The 16,951-nt window shown below is 44.4% G+C and overlaps 13 non-coding genes across 13 annotated transcripts; all 13 read right to left on the minus strand.

The window, feature by feature from the left end:
- Window positions 1-532: 532 nt before the first annotated feature.
- trnae-uuc (transfer RNA glutamic acid (anticodon UUC)) lies at window positions 533-604 on the minus strand. Its single transcript has one exon. It is a non-coding gene; the product is annotated as a tRNA-Glu (tRNA).
- Window positions 605-1,145: 541 nt separating this feature from the next.
- Window positions 1,146-1,219, minus strand: trnai-aau (transfer RNA isoleucine (anticodon AAU)). Its single transcript has one exon. It is a non-coding gene; the product is annotated as a tRNA-Ile (tRNA).
- Window positions 1,220-2,813: 1,594 nt separating this feature from the next.
- Window positions 2,814-2,885, minus strand: trnae-uuc (transfer RNA glutamic acid (anticodon UUC)). Its single transcript has one exon. It is a non-coding gene; the product is annotated as a tRNA-Glu (tRNA).
- Window positions 2,886-3,416: 531 nt separating this feature from the next.
- trnai-aau (transfer RNA isoleucine (anticodon AAU)) lies at window positions 3,417-3,490 on the minus strand. Its single transcript has one exon. It is a non-coding gene; the product is annotated as a tRNA-Ile (tRNA).
- A 2,196-nt stretch (window positions 3,491-5,686) lies between these two features.
- On the minus strand, window positions 5,687-5,760 carry trnai-aau (transfer RNA isoleucine (anticodon AAU)). Its single transcript has one exon. It is a non-coding gene; the product is annotated as a tRNA-Ile (tRNA).
- Window positions 5,761-7,354: 1,594 nt separating this feature from the next.
- trnae-uuc (transfer RNA glutamic acid (anticodon UUC)) lies at window positions 7,355-7,426 on the minus strand. The gene has a single exon. It is a non-coding gene; the product is annotated as a tRNA-Glu (tRNA).
- Window positions 7,427-7,957: 531 nt separating this feature from the next.
- Window positions 7,958-8,031, minus strand: trnai-aau (transfer RNA isoleucine (anticodon AAU)). The gene has a single exon. It is a non-coding gene; the product is annotated as a tRNA-Ile (tRNA).
- A 1,594-nt stretch (window positions 8,032-9,625) lies between these two features.
- Window positions 9,626-9,697, minus strand: trnae-uuc (transfer RNA glutamic acid (anticodon UUC)). Its single transcript has one exon. It is a non-coding gene; the product is annotated as a tRNA-Glu (tRNA).
- Window positions 9,698-10,228: 531 nt separating this feature from the next.
- trnai-aau (transfer RNA isoleucine (anticodon AAU)) lies at window positions 10,229-10,302 on the minus strand. Its single transcript has one exon. It is a non-coding gene; the product is annotated as a tRNA-Ile (tRNA).
- A 2,196-nt stretch (window positions 10,303-12,498) lies between these two features.
- On the minus strand, window positions 12,499-12,572 carry trnai-aau (transfer RNA isoleucine (anticodon AAU)). Its single transcript has one exon. It is a non-coding gene; the product is annotated as a tRNA-Ile (tRNA).
- A 1,594-nt stretch (window positions 12,573-14,166) lies between these two features.
- On the minus strand, window positions 14,167-14,238 carry trnae-uuc (transfer RNA glutamic acid (anticodon UUC)). The gene has a single exon. It is a non-coding gene; the product is annotated as a tRNA-Glu (tRNA).
- A 531-nt stretch (window positions 14,239-14,769) lies between these two features.
- trnai-aau (transfer RNA isoleucine (anticodon AAU)) lies at window positions 14,770-14,843 on the minus strand. Its single transcript has one exon. It is a non-coding gene; the product is annotated as a tRNA-Ile (tRNA).
- Window positions 14,844-16,437: 1,594 nt separating this feature from the next.
- trnae-uuc (transfer RNA glutamic acid (anticodon UUC)) lies at window positions 16,438-16,509 on the minus strand. The gene has a single exon. It is a non-coding gene; the product is annotated as a tRNA-Glu (tRNA).
- Window positions 16,510-16,951: the final 442 nt, after the last annotated feature.

The following is a 16,951-nucleotide window of genomic DNA, read 5'->3' on the forward strand; positions in this document are numbered from 1 at the left end:
AAGGAGAGACTTAACAATACTGATGTTGAATGTCGGTTAGATCAATCACTCCATGAATTCACTGCTGGGAAATTCAGAGCTTGTAAATTGCCTGTGAACGCTAAACATAGACACACAGTGAGCCAATGTTCAATATAGGAGGGGCCCAGGCAAAATGAATGCTCGGGATAAGTTATCAGGGGCCATGGCCCAGGCATTCACTGATTCCAGTCTTGCAGACGTTGCTAAGTTTAAAATGCTGAATATTTCCACACTGGCAATGCATTGACAGATGGTAAGCTAGAGTGATGTGCCGCAAAAATGTTCACGGAAGGCTAAAGTAAGCCATGTTTGGCAACATTTACGGTGTCAATCAGCACTTGTTGAGCGAGATCTCCCCATTTACTGCTGAGTTTGAAACGGATGGCACTGAAGTGTGTGCTGTATCACGACAACGAATGATGCGCTGCTGATGGTTGGGGCAGCAAGAGTGCAGTGAGCTGTAAATTTGTTCAGGAACAGCCTAGCAATTCAAACGGCCGGAAATACAATGATCCCTGACCGGGAATCGAACCCGGGCCGCAGCGGTGAAAGCGCCGAAGCCTAACCACTGGACCACCAGGGAAGCTGCTACACATTTGCTTGCCAACAACAGACCAACACAGTCTTTCCTACTTGCTCCTTCCAAATTCTCACCACATTCGCGCCATTTAAAACTTTTCGTTGCAAATGGCATTTTTTGTGGAGAACACCAAAGATATGTCCGCGCATCCACAGCATCCCGTGCGGGTAGGCATCCACTGAAATCTATTTCATTCTGTCCTTTTCTCGGGATTTTTCACTCTCGGTGCCGGGTGAACATTTCATTTAGTGTTTTTGTCCTGAACTGCTGTCTTTTGCCCATCTCCAGGCGACAGAACCGTTCTGTCTGTCTGTTCCTACTTTTGAGCATTTACGGGAACAGGCCTCCGGTTCATCCTTTATCAGCAAACCAAGAAACAGAAATAAACAGAAAGATGTGCCTCTCCACCCCGTCGGCAAAGAAGCAATGACTGTTATTCCAAATAATTCCCAACCCTTGGGATTCTGTGTGGATTTGTTTCATTATAAAGATTTGATTTTCAACGTGACTAAAAACCGAATAAAAATTATGAAAAACACTGGAAAGGCCCGTACGGGGATCGAACCCGCGACCTTGGCGTTATTAGCACCACGCTCTAACCAACTGAGCTAACCGGCCACAAATTGTGTTAACGTTGCGTGAAAGCTCTGTCTGCGGGGATTGTGTTTCTAACTCACACTGGATGACAGATTTACTGCATAAACATTGAACACATCACATCGCTTAAACATTGTTCACTGTTCATCTACAACACTGCGCAGAGTGTAAATAGAACGTAACAGAAAAAGAGCGCTAAATCTAAAAACAATTCATGTTGAAAATTATTATCACGCAACCGCTGAACAGCCCACAGTCCCGATATAAAATCAGCCACTACCCTTAGAATGAAGGGAACGCGAAATAACCAAAAATTGCTGAAACACGGGATTGAGCCATGAACCTTCTGGATCTTCAATCAAACGCCTTCCCAACTGAACTATTTCGGTCTGACAGTGAACGAAGCAAAGTTTTCTCACACCTTTCTGAAAGAAAACCTGACCCCGGAAGGAATTGCCCCACCCACTATGTCCTCGTTTCGGGGCAATGTGTCCCAAACACATCTCAGAGCTCAGGTTGTGTCAATGTAAATTATAATGATACCGAAAATCTTAATGCTCATGTTCCGTTATCACTGCCCACGATCCAGGCAGTGGTCTTGTACACGTTGCTAAGTTCAAATTGTCTATTATTTCGCACTGGCAATGAATTAACTGATATCTGTGCTGTGATCAACTAGGTTACTTAGGGTGATGACGTGCAAGAACGTAATGGAAGCCTAATTATAATGGTGATTGTTTTCACACTGCAGTTAAATGTTGGCAAACGTACAGTGTCAATCAGCAATTCTAGTTCCACATGTTGATTTAATGTTCTGCTGAAATGTTCATAAAGAAACAAAGCTTGCACAATAGGCTCGATCTCACCGTCTTGAAGACACAGTGAAATATACTGTAGAGTTTATAACTGTTTGAGAACATAAAATGTCAGTAAAATACCCCGTTCTATTCTCGACACTGATGGGCTGTGAAAGGGAGACCGGCCGAAGTCGCACATAGCCGCACTGACCCCGAGGCAAGGTGAAATTCTAACAGGTTCAGTCCATAGCAGTGCTATGCTGAAGAGAGATAAGTGTCGCGAATCAAGTGGAGACTTAACAATACTGATGTTGAATGTCGGTTAGATCAATCTCTCCATGAATTCACTGCTGGGAAATTCAGAGCTTGTAAATTGCCTGTGAACGCTAAACATAGACACACAGTGAGCCAATGTTCAATATAGGAGGGGCCCAGGCAAAATGAATGCTCGGGATAAGTTATCAGGGGCCATGGACCAGGCATTCACTGATTCCAGTCTTGCAGACGTTGCTAAGTTTAAAATGCTGAATATTTCCACACTGGCAATGCATTGACAGATGGTAAGCTAGAGTGATGTGCCGCAAAAATGTTCACGGAAGGCTAAAGTAATCCATGATTGGCAACATTTACGGTGTCAATCAGCACTTGTCGAGCGAGATCTCCCCATTTACTGCTGAGTTTGAAACGGATGGCATTGAAGTGTGTGCTGTCTCACGACAACGAATGATGCGCTGCTGATGGTTGGGGCAGCAAGAGTGCAGTGAGCTCTAAATTTGTTCAGGAATAGCCTAGCAATTCAAACGGCCGGAAATACAATGATCCCTGACCGGGAATCGAACCCGGGCCGCAGCGGTGAAAGCGCCGAAGCCTAACCACTGGACCACCAGGGAAGCTGCTACACATTTGCTTGCCAACAAGCAGACGAAGACAGTCTTTCCTGCTTGCTCCTTCCATATTCTCGCCAGGTAATACTGTTCGTTGCAAATGGCATTTTTTGTGCAGAACACCAAAGATATGTCCGCGCATCCACAGCCTCACATGCGGGTAGGCATCCACTGAAATCTATTTCATTCTGTCCTTTTCTCGGGATTTTTCACGCTCGGTGCCGGGTGAACATTTCATTTAGTGTTTTTGTCCTGAACTGCTGTCTTTTGCCCATCTCCAGGCGACAGAACCGTTCTGTCTGTCTGTTCCTACTTTTGAGCATTTCCGGGAACAGGCCTCCGGTTCATCCTTTATCAGCAAACCAAGAAACAGAAATAAACAGAAAGATGTGCCTCTCCACCCCGTCGGCAAAGAAGCAATGACTGTTATTCCAAATAATTCCCAACCCTTGGGATTCTGTGTGGATTTGTTTCATTATAAAGATTTGATTTTCAACGTGACTAAAAACCGAATAAAAATTATGAAAAAAACTGGAAAGGCCCGTACGGTGATCGAACCCGCGACCTTGGCGTTATTAGCACCACGCTCTAACCAACTGAGCTAACCGGCCACAAATTGCGTTAACGTTGCGTGAAAGCTCAGTCTGCGGGGATTGTGTTTCCAACTCACACTGGATGACAGATTTACTGCATAAACATTGAACACATCACATCGCTTAAACATTGTTCACTGTTCATCTACAACACTGCGCAAAGTGTAAATAGAACGTAACAGAAAAAGAGCGCTAAATCTAAAAACAATTCATGTTGAAAATTATTATCACGCAACCGCTGAACAGCCCACTGTCCCGATATAAAATCAGCCACTACCCTTAGAATGAAGGGAACGCGAAATAACCAAAAATTGCTGAAACACGGGATTGAGCCATGAACCATCTGGATCTTCAATCAAACGCCTTCCCAACTGAACTATTTCGGTCTGACAGTGAACGAAGCAAAGTTTTCTCACACCTTTCTGAAAGAAAACCTGACCCCGGAAGGAATTGCCCCACCCACTATGTCCTCGTTTCGGGGCAATGTGTCCCAAACACATCTCAGAGCTCAGGTTGTGTCAATGTAAATTATAATGATACCGAAAATCTTAATGCTCATGTTCCGTTATCACTGCCCACGATCCAGGCAGTGGTCTTGTACACGTTGCTAAGTTCAAATTGTCTATTATTTCGCACTGGCAATGAATTAACTGATATCTGTGCTGTGATCAACTAGGTTACTTAGGGTGATGACGTGCAAGAACGTAATGGAAGCCTAATTATAATGGTGATTGTTTTCACACTGCAGTTAAATGTTGGCAAACGTACAGTGTCAATCAGCAATTCTAGTTCCACATGTTGATTTAATGTTCTGCTGAAATGTTCATAAAGAAACAAAGCTTGCACAATAGGCTCGATCTCACCGTCTTGAAGACACAGTGAAATATACTGTAGAGTTTATAACTGTTTGAGAACATAAAATGTCAGTAAAATACCCCGTTCTATTCTCGACACTGATGGGCTGTGAAAGGGAGACCGGCCGAAGTCGCACATAGCCGCACTGACCCCGAGGCAAGGTGAAATTCTAACAGGTTCAGTCCATAGCAGTGCTATGCTGAAGAGAGATAAGTGTCGCGAATCAAGTGGAGACTTAACAATACTGATGTTGAATGTCGGTTAGATCAATCTCTCCATGAATTCACTGCTGGGAAATTCAGAGCTTGTAAATTGCCTGTGAACGCTAAACATAGACACACAGTGAGCCAATGTTCAATATAGGAGGGGCCCAGGCAAAATGAATGCTCGGGATAAGTTATCAGGGGCCATGGACCAGGCATTCACTGATTCCAGTCTTGCAGACGTTGCTAAGTTTAAAATTCTGAATATTTCCACACTGGCAATGCATTGACAGATGGTAAGCTAGAGTGATGTGCCGCAAAAATGTTCACGGAAGGCTAAAGTAATCCATGATTGGCAACATTTACGGTGTCAATCAGCACTTGTTGAGCGAGATCTCCCCATTTACTGCTGAGTTTGAAACGGATGGCACTGAAGTGTGTGCTGTCTCACGACAACGAATGATGCGCTGCTGATGGTTGGGGCAGCAAGAGAGCAGTGAGCTGTAAATTTGTTCAGGAACAGCCTAGCAATTCAAACGGCCGGAAATACAATGATCCCTGACCGGGAATCGAACCGGGCCGCAGCGGTGAAAGCGCCGAAGCCTAACCACTGGACCACCAGGGAAGCTGCTACACATTTGCTTGCCAACAAGCAGACGAAGACAGTCTTTCCTGCTTGCTCCTTCCATATTCTCGCCAGGTAAAACTGTTCGTTGCAAATGGCATTTTTTGTGCAGAACACCAAAGATCTGTCCGCGCATCCACAGCATCACGTGCGGGTAGGCATCCACTGAAATCTATTTCATTCTGTCCTTTTCTCGGGATTTTTCACTCTCGGTGCCGGGTGAACATTTCATTTAGTGTTTTTGTCCTGAACTGCTGTCTTTTGCCCATCTCCAGGCGACAGAACCGTTCTGTCTGTCTGTTCCGACTTTTGAGCATTTCCGGGAACAGGCCTCCGGTTCATCCTTTATCAGCAAACCAAGAAACAGAAATAAACAGAAAGATGTGCCTCTCCACCCCGTCGGCAAAGAAGCAATGACTGTTATTCCAAATAATTCCCAACCCTTGGGATTCTGTGTGGATTTGTTTCATTATAAAGATTTGATTTTCAACGTGACTAAAAACCGAATAAAAATTATGAAAAAAACTGGAAAGGCCCGTACGGGGATCGAACCCGCGACCTTGGCGTTATTAGCACCACGCTCTAACCAACTGAGCTAACCGGCCACAAATTGTGTTAACGTTGCGTGAAAGCTCAGTCTGCGGGGATTGTGTTTCCAACTCACACTGGATGACAGATTTACTGCATAAACATTGAACACATCACATCGCTTAAACATTGTTCACTGTTCATCTACAACACTGCGCAGAGTGTAAATAGAACGTAACAGAAAAAGAGCGCTAAATCTAAAAACAATTCATGTTGAAAATTATTATCACGCAACCGCTGAACAGCCCACTGTCCCGATATAAAATCAGCCACTACCCTTAGAATGAAGGGAACGCGAAATAACCAAAAATTGCTGAAACACGGGATTGAGCCATGAACCATCTGGATCTTCAATCAAACGCCTTCCCAACTGAACTATTTCGGTCTGACAGTGAACGAAGCAAAGTTTTCTCACACCTTTCTGAAAGAAAACCTGACCCCGGAAGGAATTGCCCCACCCACTATGTCCTCGTTTCGGGGCAATGTGTCCCAAACACATCTCAGAGCTCAGGTTGTGTCAATGTAAATTATAATGATACCGAAAATCTTAATGCTCATGTTCCGTTATCACTGCCCACGATCCAGGCAGTGGTCTTGTACACGTTGCTAAGTTCAAATTGTCTATTATTTCGCACCGGAAATGAATTAACTGATATCTGTGCTGTGATCAACTAGGTTACTTAGGGTGATGTCGTGCAAGAACGTAATGGAAGCCTAATTATAATGGTGATTGTTTTCACACTGCAGTTAAATGTTGGCAAACGTACAGTGTCAATCAGCAATTCTAGTTCCACATGTTGATTTAATGTTCTGCTGAAATGTTCATAAAGAAACAAAGCTTGCACAATAGGCTCGATCTCACCGTCTTGAAGACACAGTGAAATATACTGTAGAGTTTATAACTGTTTGAGAACATAAAATGTCAGTAAAATACCCCGTTCTATTCTCGACACTGATGGGCTGTGAAAGGGAGACCGGCCGAAGTCGCACATAGCCGCACTGACCCCGAGGCAAGGTGAAATTCTAACAGGTTCAGTCCATAGCAGTGCTATGCTGAAGAGAGATAAGTGTCGCGAATCAAGTGGAGACTTAACAATACTGATGTTGAATGTCGGTTAGATCAATCTCTCCATGAATTCACTGCTGGGAAATTCAGAGCTTGTAAATTGCCTGTGAACGCTAAACATAGACACACAGTGAGCCAATGTTCAATATAGGAGGGGCCCAGGCAAAATGAATGCTCGGGATAAGTTATCAGGGGCCATGGACCAGGCATTCATTGATTCCAGTCTTGCAGACGTTGCTAAGTTTAAAATGCTGAATATTTCCACACTGGCAATGCATTGACAGATGGTAAGCTAGAGTGATGTGCCGCAAAAATGTTCACGGAAGGCTAAAGTAATCCATGATTGGCAACATTTACGGTGTCAATCAGCACTTGTTGAGCGAGATCTCCTCATTTGCTGCTGACTTTGAAACGGAAGGCACTGAAGTGTGTGCTGTATCACGACAACGAATGATGCACTGCTGATGGTTGGGGCAGCAAGAGTGCAGTGAGCTGTAAATTTGTTCAGGAACAGCCTAGCAATTCAAACGGCCGGAAATACAATGATCCCTGACCGGGAATCGAACCCGGGCCGCAGCGGTGAAAGCGCCGAAGCCTAACCACTGGACCACCAGGGAAGCTGCTACACATTTGCTTGCCAACAAGCAGACCAAGACAGTCTTTCCTGCTTGCTCCTTCCAAATTCTCGCCAGGGAAAACTGTTCGTTGCAAATGGCATTTTTTGTGGAGAACACCAAAGATATGTCCGCGCATCCACAGCATCCCGTGCGGGTAGGCATCCACTGAAATCTATTTCATTCTGTCCTTTTCTCGGGATTTTTCACTCTCGGTGCCGGGTGAACATTTCATTTAGTGTTTTTGTCCTGAACTGCTGTCTTTTGCCCATCTCCAGGCGACAGAACCGTTCTGTCTGTCTGTTCCTACTTTTGAGCATTTACGGGAACAGGCCTCCGGTTCATCCTTTATCAGCAAACCAAGAAACAGAAATAAACAGAAAGATGTGCCTCTCCACCCCGTCGGCAAAGAAGCAATGACTGTTATTCCAAATAATTCCCAACCCTTGGGATTCTGTGTGGATTTGTTTCATTATAAAGATTTGATTTTCAACGTGACTAAAAACCGAATAAAAATTATGAAAAACACTGGAAAGGCCCGTACGGGGATCGAACCCGCGACCTTGGCGTTATTAGCACCACGCTCTAACCAACTGAGCTAACCGGCCACAAATTGTGTTAACGTTGCGTGAAAGCTCTGTCTGCGGGGATTGTGTTTCTAACTCACACTGGATGACAGATTTACTGCATAAACATTGAACACATCACATCGCTTAAACATTGTTCACTGTTCATCTACAACACTGCGCAGAGTGTAAATAGAACGTAACAGAAAAAGAGCGCTAAATCTAAAAACAATTCATGTTGAAAATTATTATCACGCAACCGCTGAACAGCCCACAGTCCCGATATAAAATCAGCCACTACCCTTAGAATGAAGGGAACGCGAAATAACCAAAAATTGCTGAAACACGGGATTGAGCCATGAACCTTCTGGATCTTCAATCAAACGCCTTCCCAACTGAACTATTTCGGTCTGACAGTGAACGAAGCAAAGTTTTCTCACACCTTTCTGAAAGAAAACCTGACCCCGGAAGGAATTGCCCCACCCACTATGTCCTCGTTTCGGGGCAATGTGTCCCAAACACATCTCAGAGCTCAGGTTGTGTCAATGTAAATTATAATGATACCGAAAATCTTAATGCTCATGTTCCGTTATCACTGCCCACGATCCAGGCAGTGGTCTTGTACACGTTGCTAAGTTCAAATTGTCTATTATTTCGCACTGGCAATGAATTAACTGATATCTGTGCTGTGATCAACTAGGTTACTTAGGGTGATGACGTGCAAGAACGTAATGGAAGCCTAATTATAATGGTGATTGTTTTCACACTGCAGTTAAATGTTGGCAAACGTACAGTGTCAATCAGCAATTCTAGTTCCACATGTTGATTTAATGTTCTGCTGAAATGTTCATAAAGAAACAAAGCTTGCACAATAGGCTCGATCTCACCGTCTTGAAGACACAGTGAAATATACTGTAGAGTTTATAACTGTTTGAGAACATAAAATGTCAGTAAAATACCCCGTTCTATTCTCGACACTGATGGGCTGTGAAAGGGAGACCGGCCGAAGTCGCACATAGCCGCACTGACCCCGAGGCAAGGTGAAATTCTAACAGGTTCAGTCCATAGCAGTGCTATGCTGAAGAGAGATAAGTGTCGCGAATCAAGTGGAGACTTAACAATACTGATGTTGAATGTCGGTTAGATCAATCTCTCCATGAATTCACTGCTGGGAAATTCAGAGCTTGTAAATTGCCTGTGAACGCTAAACATAGACACACAGTGAGCCAATGTTCAATATAGGAGGGGCCCAGGCAAAATGAATGCTCGGGATAAGTTATCAGGGGCCATGGACCAGGCATTCACTGATTCCAGTCTTGCAGACGTTGCTAAGTTTAAAATGCTGAATATTTCCACACTGGCAATGCATTGACAGATGGTAAGCTAGAGTGATGTGCCGCAAAAATGTTCACGGAAGGCTAAAGTAATCCATGATTGGCAACATTTACGGTGTCAATCAGCACTTGTCGAGCGAGATCTCCCCATTTACTGCTGAGTTTGAAACGGATGGCATTGAAGTGTGTGCTGTCTCACGACAACGAATGATGCGCTGCTGATGGTTGGGGCAGCAAGAGTGCAGTGAGCTCTAAATTTGTTCAGGAATAGCCTAGCAATTCAAACGGCCGGAAATACAATGATCCCTGACCGGGAATCGAACCCGGGCCGCAGCGGTGAAAGCGCCGAAGCCTAACCACTGGACCACCAGGGAAGCTGCTACACATTTGCTTGCCAACAAGCAGACGAAGACAGTCTTTCCTGCTTGCTCCTTCCATATTCTCGCCAGGTAATACTGTTCGTTGCAAATGGCATTTTTTGTGCAGAACACCAAAGATATGTCCGCGCATCCACAGCCTCACATGCGGGTAGGCATCCACTGAAATCTATTTCATTCTGTCCTTTTCTCGGGATTTTTCACGCTCGGTGCCGGGTGAACATTTCATTTAGTGTTTTTGTCCTGAACTGCTGTCTTTTGCCCATCTCCAGGCGACAGAACCGTTCTGTCTGTCTGTTCCTACTTTTGAGCATTTCCGGGAACAGGCCTCCGGTTCATCCTTTATCAGCAAACCAAGAAACAGAAATAAACAGAAAGATGTGCCTCTCCACCCCGTCGGCAAAGAAGCAATGACTGTTATTCCAAATAATTCCCAACCCTTGGGATTCTGTGTGGATTTGTTTCATTATAAAGATTTGATTTTCAACGTGACTAAAAACCGAATAAAAATTATGAAAAAAACTGGAAAGGCCCGTACGGTGATCGAACCCGCGACCTTGGCGTTATTAGCACCACGCTCTAACCAACTGAGCTAACCGGCCACAAATTGTGTTAACGTTGCGTGAAAGCTCAGTCTGCGGGGATTGTGTTTCCAACTCACACTGGATGACAGATTTACTGCATAAACATTGAACACATCACATCGCTTAAACATTGTTCACTGTTCATCTACAACACTGCGCAAAGTGTAAATAGAACGTAACAGAAAAAGAGCGCTAAATCTAAAAACAATTCATGTTGAAAATTATTATCACGCAACCGCTGAACAGCCCACTGTCCCGATATAAAATCAGCCACTACCCTTAGAATGAAGGGAACGCGAAATAACCAAAAATTGCTGAAACACGGGATTGAGCCATGAACCATCTGGATCTTCAATCAAACGCCTTCCCAACTGAACTATTTCGGTCTGACAGTGAACGAAGCAAAGTTTTCTCACACCTTTCTGAAAGAAAACCTGACCCCGGAAGGAATTGCCCCACCCACTATGTCCTCGTTTCGGGGCAATGTGTCCCAAACACATCTCAGAGCTCAGGTTGTGTCAATGTAAATTATAATGATACCGAAAATCTTAATGCTCATGTTCCGTTATCACTGCCCACGATCCAGGCAGTGGTCTTGTACACGTTGCTAAGTTCAAATTGTCTATTATTTCGCACTGGCAATGAATTAACTGATATCTGTGCTGTGATCAACTAGGTTACTTAGGGTGATGACGTGCAAGAACGTAATGGAAGCCTAATTATAATGGTGATTGTTTTCACACTGCAGTTAAATGTTGGCAAACGTACAGTGTCAATCAGCAATTCTAGTTCCACATGTTGATTTAATGTTCTGCTGAAATGTTCATAAAGAAACAAAGCTTGCACAATAGGCTCGATCTCACCGTCTTGAAGACACAGTGAAATATACTGTAGAGTTTATAACTGTTTGAGAACATAAAATGTCAGTAAAATACCCCGTTCTATTCTCGACACTGATGGGCTGTGAAAGGGAGACCGGCCGAAGTCGCACATAGCCGCACTGACCCCGAGGCAAGGTGAAATTCTAACAGGTTCAGTCCATAGCAGTGCTATGCTGAAGAGAGATAAGTGTCGCGAATCAAGTGGAGACTTAACAATACTGATGTTGAATGTCGGTTAGATCAATCTCTCCATGAATTCACTGCTGGGAAATTCAGAGCTTGTAAATTGCCTGTGAACGCTAAACATAGACACACAGTGAGCCAATGTTCAATATAGGAGGGGCCCAGGCAAAATGAATGCTCGGGATAAGTTATCAGGGGCCATGGACCAGGCATTCACTGATTCCAGTCTTGCAGACGTTGCTAAGTTTAAAATTCTGAATATTTCCACACTGGCAATGCATTGACAGATGGTAAGCTAGAGTGATGTGCCGCAAAAATGTTCACGGAAGGCTAAAGTAATCCATGATTGGCAACATTTACGGTGTCAATCAGCACTTGTTGAGCGAGATCTCCCCATTTACTGCTGAGTTTGAAACGGATGGCACTGAAGTGTGTGCTGTCTCACGACAACGAATGATGCGCTGCTGATGGTTGGGGCAGCAAGAGAGCAGTGAGCTGTAAATTTGTTCAGGAACAGCCTAGCAATTCAAACGGCCGGAAATACAATGATCCCTGACCGGGAATCGAACCGGGCCGCAGCGGTGAAAGCGCCGAAGCCTAACCACTGGACCACCAGGGAAGCTGCTACACATTTGCTTGCCAACAAGCAGACGAAGACAGTCTTTCCTGCTTGCTCCTTCCATATTCTCGCCAGGTAAAACTGTTCGTTGCAAATGGCATTTTTTGTGCAGAACACCAAAGATCTGTCCGCGCATCCACAGCATCACGTGCGGGTAGGCATCCACTGAAATCTATTTCATTCTGTCCTTTTCTCGGGATTTTTCACTCTCGGTGCCGGGTGAACATTTCATTTAGTGTTTTTGTCCTGAACTGCTGTCTTTTGCCCATCTCCAGGCGACAGAACCGTTCTGTCTGTCTGTTCCGACTTTTGAGCATTTCCGGGAACAGGCCTCCGGTTCATCCTTTATCAGCAAACCAAGAAACAGAAATAAACAGAAAGATGTGCCTCTCCACCCCGTCGGCAAAGAAGCAATGACTGTTATTCCAAATAATTCCCAACCCTTGGGATTCTGTGTGGATTTGTTTCATTATAAAGATTTGATTTTCAACGTGACTAAAAACCGAATAAAAATTATGAAAAAAACTGGAAAGGCCCGTACGGGGATCGAACCCGCGACCTTGGCGTTATTAGCACCACGCTCTAACCAACTGAGCTAACCGGCCACAAATTGTGTTAACGTTGCGTGAAAGCTCAGTCTGCGGGGATTGTGTTTCCAACTCACACTGGATGACAGATTTACTGCATAAACATTGAACACATCACATCGCTTAAACATTGTTCACTGTTCATCTACAACACTGCGCAGAGTGTAAATAGAACGTAACAGAAAAAGAGCGCTAAATCTAAAAACAATTCATGTTGAAAATTATTATCACGCAACCGCTGAACAGCCCACTGTCCCGATATAAAATCAGCCACTACCCTTAGAATGAAGGGAACGCGAAATAACCAAAAATTGCTGAAACACGGGATTGAGCCATGAACCATCTGGATCTTCAATCAAACGCCTTCCCAACTGAACTATTTCGGTCTGACAGTGAACGAAGCAAAGTTTTCTCACACCTTTCTGAAAGAAAACCTGACCCCGGAAGGAATTGCCCCACCCACTATGTCCTCGTTTCGGGGCAATGTGTCCCAAACACATCTCAGAGCTCAGGTTGTGTCAATGTAAATTATAATGATACCGAAAATCTTAATGCTCATGTTCCGTTATCACTGCCCACGATCCAGGCAGTGGTCTTGTACACGTTGCTAAGTTCAAATTGTCTATTATTTCGCACCGGAAATGAATTAACTGATATCTGTGCTGTGATCAACTAGGTTACTTAGGGTGATGTCGTGCAAGAACGTAATGGAAGCCTAATTATAATGGTGATTGTTTTCACACTGCAGTTAAATGTTGGCAAACGTACAGTGTCAATCAGCAATTCTAGTTCCACATGTTGATTTAATGTTCTGCTGAAATGTTCATAAAGAAACAAAGCTTGCACAATAGGCTCGATCTCACCGTCTTGAAGACACAGTGAAATATACTGTAGAGTTTATAACTGTTTGAGAACATAAAATGTCAGTAAAATACCCCGTTCTATTCTCGACACTGATGGGCTGTGAAAGGGAGACCGGCCGAAGTCGCACATAGCCGCACTGACCCCGAGGCAAGGTGAAATTCTAACAGGTTCAGTCCATAGCAGTGCTATGCTGAAGAGAGATAAGTGTCGCGAATCAAGTGGAGACTTAACAATACTGATGTTGAATGTCGGTTAGATCAATCTCTCCATGAATTCACTGCTGGGAAATTCAGAGCTTGTAAATTGCCTGTGAACGCTAAACATAGACACACAGTGAGCCAATGTTCAATATAGGAGGGGCCCAGGCAAAATGAATGCTCGGGATAAGTTATCAGGGGCCATGGACCAGGCATTCATTGATTCCAGTCTTGCAGACGTTGCTAAGTTTAAAATGCTGAATATTTCCACACTGGCAATGCATTGACAGATGGTAAGCTAGAGTGATGTGCCGCAAAAATGTTCACGGAAGGCTAAAGTAATCCATGATTGGCAACATTTACGGTGTCAATCAGCACTTGTTGAGCGAGATCTCCTCATTTGCTGCTGACTTTGAAACGGAAGGCACTGAAGTGTGTGCTGTATCACGACAACGAATGATGCACTGCTGATGGTTGGGGCAGCAAGAGTGCAGTGAGCTGTAAATTTGTTCAGGAACAGCCTAGCAATTCAAACGGCCGGAAATACAATGATCCCTGACCGGGAATCGAACCCGGGCCGCAGCGGTGAAAGCGCCGAAGCCTAACCACTGGACCACCAGGGAAGCTGCTACACATTTGCTTGCCAACAAGCAGACCAAGACAGTCTTTCCTGCTTGCTCCTTCCAAATTCTCGCCAGGGAAAACTGTTCGTTGCAAATGGCATTTTTTGTGGAGAACACCAAAGATATGTCCGCGCATCCACAGCATCCCGTGCGGGTAGGCATCCACTGAAATCTATTTCATTCTGTCCTTTTCTCGGGATTTTTCACTCTCGGTGCCGGGTGAACATTTCATTTAGTGTTTTTGTCCTGAACTGCTGTCTTTTGCCCATCTCCAGGCGACAGAACCGTTCTGTCTGTCTGTTCCTACTTTTGAGCATTTACGGGAACAGGCCTCCGGTTCATCCTTTATCAGCAAACCAAGAAACAGAAATAAACAGAAAGATGTGCCTCTCCACCCCGTCGGCAAAGAAGCAATGACTGTTATTCCAAATAATTCCCAACCCTTGGGATTCTGTGTGGATTTGTTTCATTATAAAGATTTGATTTTCAACGTGACTAAAAACCGAATAAAAATTATGAAAAACACTGGAAAGGCCCGTACGGGGATCGAACCCGCGACCTTGGCGTTATTAGCACCACGCTCTAACCAACTGAGCTAACCGGCCACAAATTGTGTTAACGTTGCGTGAAAGCTCTGTCTGCGGGGATTGTGTTTCTAACTCACACTGGATGACAGATTTACTGCATAAACATTGAACACATCACATCGCTTAAACATTGTTCACTGTTCATCTACAACACTGCGCAGAGTGTAAATAGAACGTAACAGAAAAAGAGCGCTAAATCTAAAAACAATTCATGTTGAAAATTATTATCACGCAACCGCTGAACAGCCCACAGTCCCGATATAAAATCAGCCACTACCCTTAGAATGAAGGGAACGCGAAATAACCAAAAATTGCTGAAACACGGGATTGAGCCATGAACCTTCTGGATCTTCAATCAAACGCCTTCCCAACTGAACTATTTCGGTCTGACAGTGAACGAAGCAAAGTTTTCTCACACCTTTCTGAAAGAAAACCTGACCCCGGAAGGAATTGCCCCACCCACTATGTCCTCGTTTCGGGGCAATGTGTCCCAAACACATCTCAGAGCTCAGGTTGTGTCAATGTAAATTATAATGATACCGAAAATCTTAATGCTCATGTTCCGTTATCACTGCCCACGATCCAGGCAGTGGTCTTGTACACGTTGCTAAGTTCAAATTGTCTATTATTTCGCACTGGCAATGAATTAACTGATATCTGTGCTGTGATCAACTAGGTTACTTAGGGTGATGACGTGCAAGAACGTAATGGAAGCCTAATTATAATGGTGATTGTTTTCACACTGCAGTTAAATGTTGGCAAACGTACAGTGTCAATCAGCAATTCTAGTTCCACATGTTGATTTAATGTTCTGCTGAAATGTTCATAAAGAAACAAAGCTTGCACAATAGGCTCGATCTCACCGTCTTGAAGACACAGTGAAATATACTGTAGAGTTTATAACTGTTTGAGAACATAAAATGTCAGTAAAATACCCCGTTCTATTCTCGACACTGATGGGCTGTGAAAGGGAGACCGGCCGAAGTCGCACATAGCCGCACTGACCCCGAGGCAAGGTGAAATTCTAACAGGTTCAGTCCATAGCAGTGCTATGCTGAAGAGAGATAAGTGTCGCGAATCAAGTGGAGACTTAACAATACTGATGTTGAATGTCGGTTAGATCAATCTCTCCATGAATTCACTGCTGGGAAATTCAGAGCTTGTAAATTGCCTGTGAACGCTAAACATAGACACACAGTGAGCCAATGTTCAATATAGGAGGGGCCCAGGCAAAATGAATGCTCGGGATAAGTTATCAGGGGCCATGGACCAGGCATTCACTGATTCCAGTCTTGCAGACGTTGCTAAGTTTAAAATGCTGAATATTTCCACACTGGCAATGCATTGACAGATGGTAAGCTAGAGTGATGTGCCGCAAAAATGTTCACGGAAGGCTAAAGTAATCCATGATTGGCAACATTTACGGTGTCAATCAGCACTTGTCGAGCGAGATCTCCCCATTTACTGCTGAGTTTGAAACGGATGGCATTGAAGTGTGTGCTGTCTCACGACAACGAATGATGCGCTGCTGATGGTTGGGGCAGCAAGAGTGCAGTGAGCTCTAAATTTGTTCAGGAATAGCCTAGCAATTCAAACGGCCGGAAATACAATGATCCCTGACCGGGAATCGAACCCGGGCCGCAGCGGTGAAAGCGCCGAAGCCTAACCACTGGACCACCAGGGAAGCTGCTACACATTTGCTTGCCAACAAGCAGACGAAGACAGTCTTTCCTGCTTGCTCCTTCCATATTCTCGCCAGGTAATACTGTTCGTTGCAAATGGCATTTTTTGTGCAGAACACCAAAGATATGTCCGCGCATCCACAGCCTCACATGCGGGTAGGCATCCACTGAAATCTATTTCATTCTGTCCTTTTCTCGGGATTTTTCACGCTCGGTGCCGGGTGAACATTTCATTTAGTGTTTTTGTCCTGAACTGCTGTCTTTTGCCCATCTCCAGGCGACAGAACCGTTCTGTCTGTCTGTTCCTACTTTTGAGCATTTCCGGGAACAGGCCTCCGGTTCATCCTTTATCAGCAAACCAAGAAACAGAAATAAACAGAAAGATGTGCCTCTCCACCCCGTCGGCAAAGAAGCAATGACTGTTATTCCAAATAATTCCCAACC

The sequence above is a fragment of the Pristiophorus japonicus genome, unplaced genomic scaffold (assembly GCF_044704955.1).
Source record: "Pristiophorus japonicus isolate sPriJap1 unplaced genomic scaffold, sPriJap1.hap1 HAP1_SCAFFOLD_634, whole genome shotgun sequence".
Classification (NCBI taxonomy): domain Eukaryota; kingdom Metazoa; phylum Chordata; class Chondrichthyes; family Pristiophoridae; genus Pristiophorus; species Pristiophorus japonicus.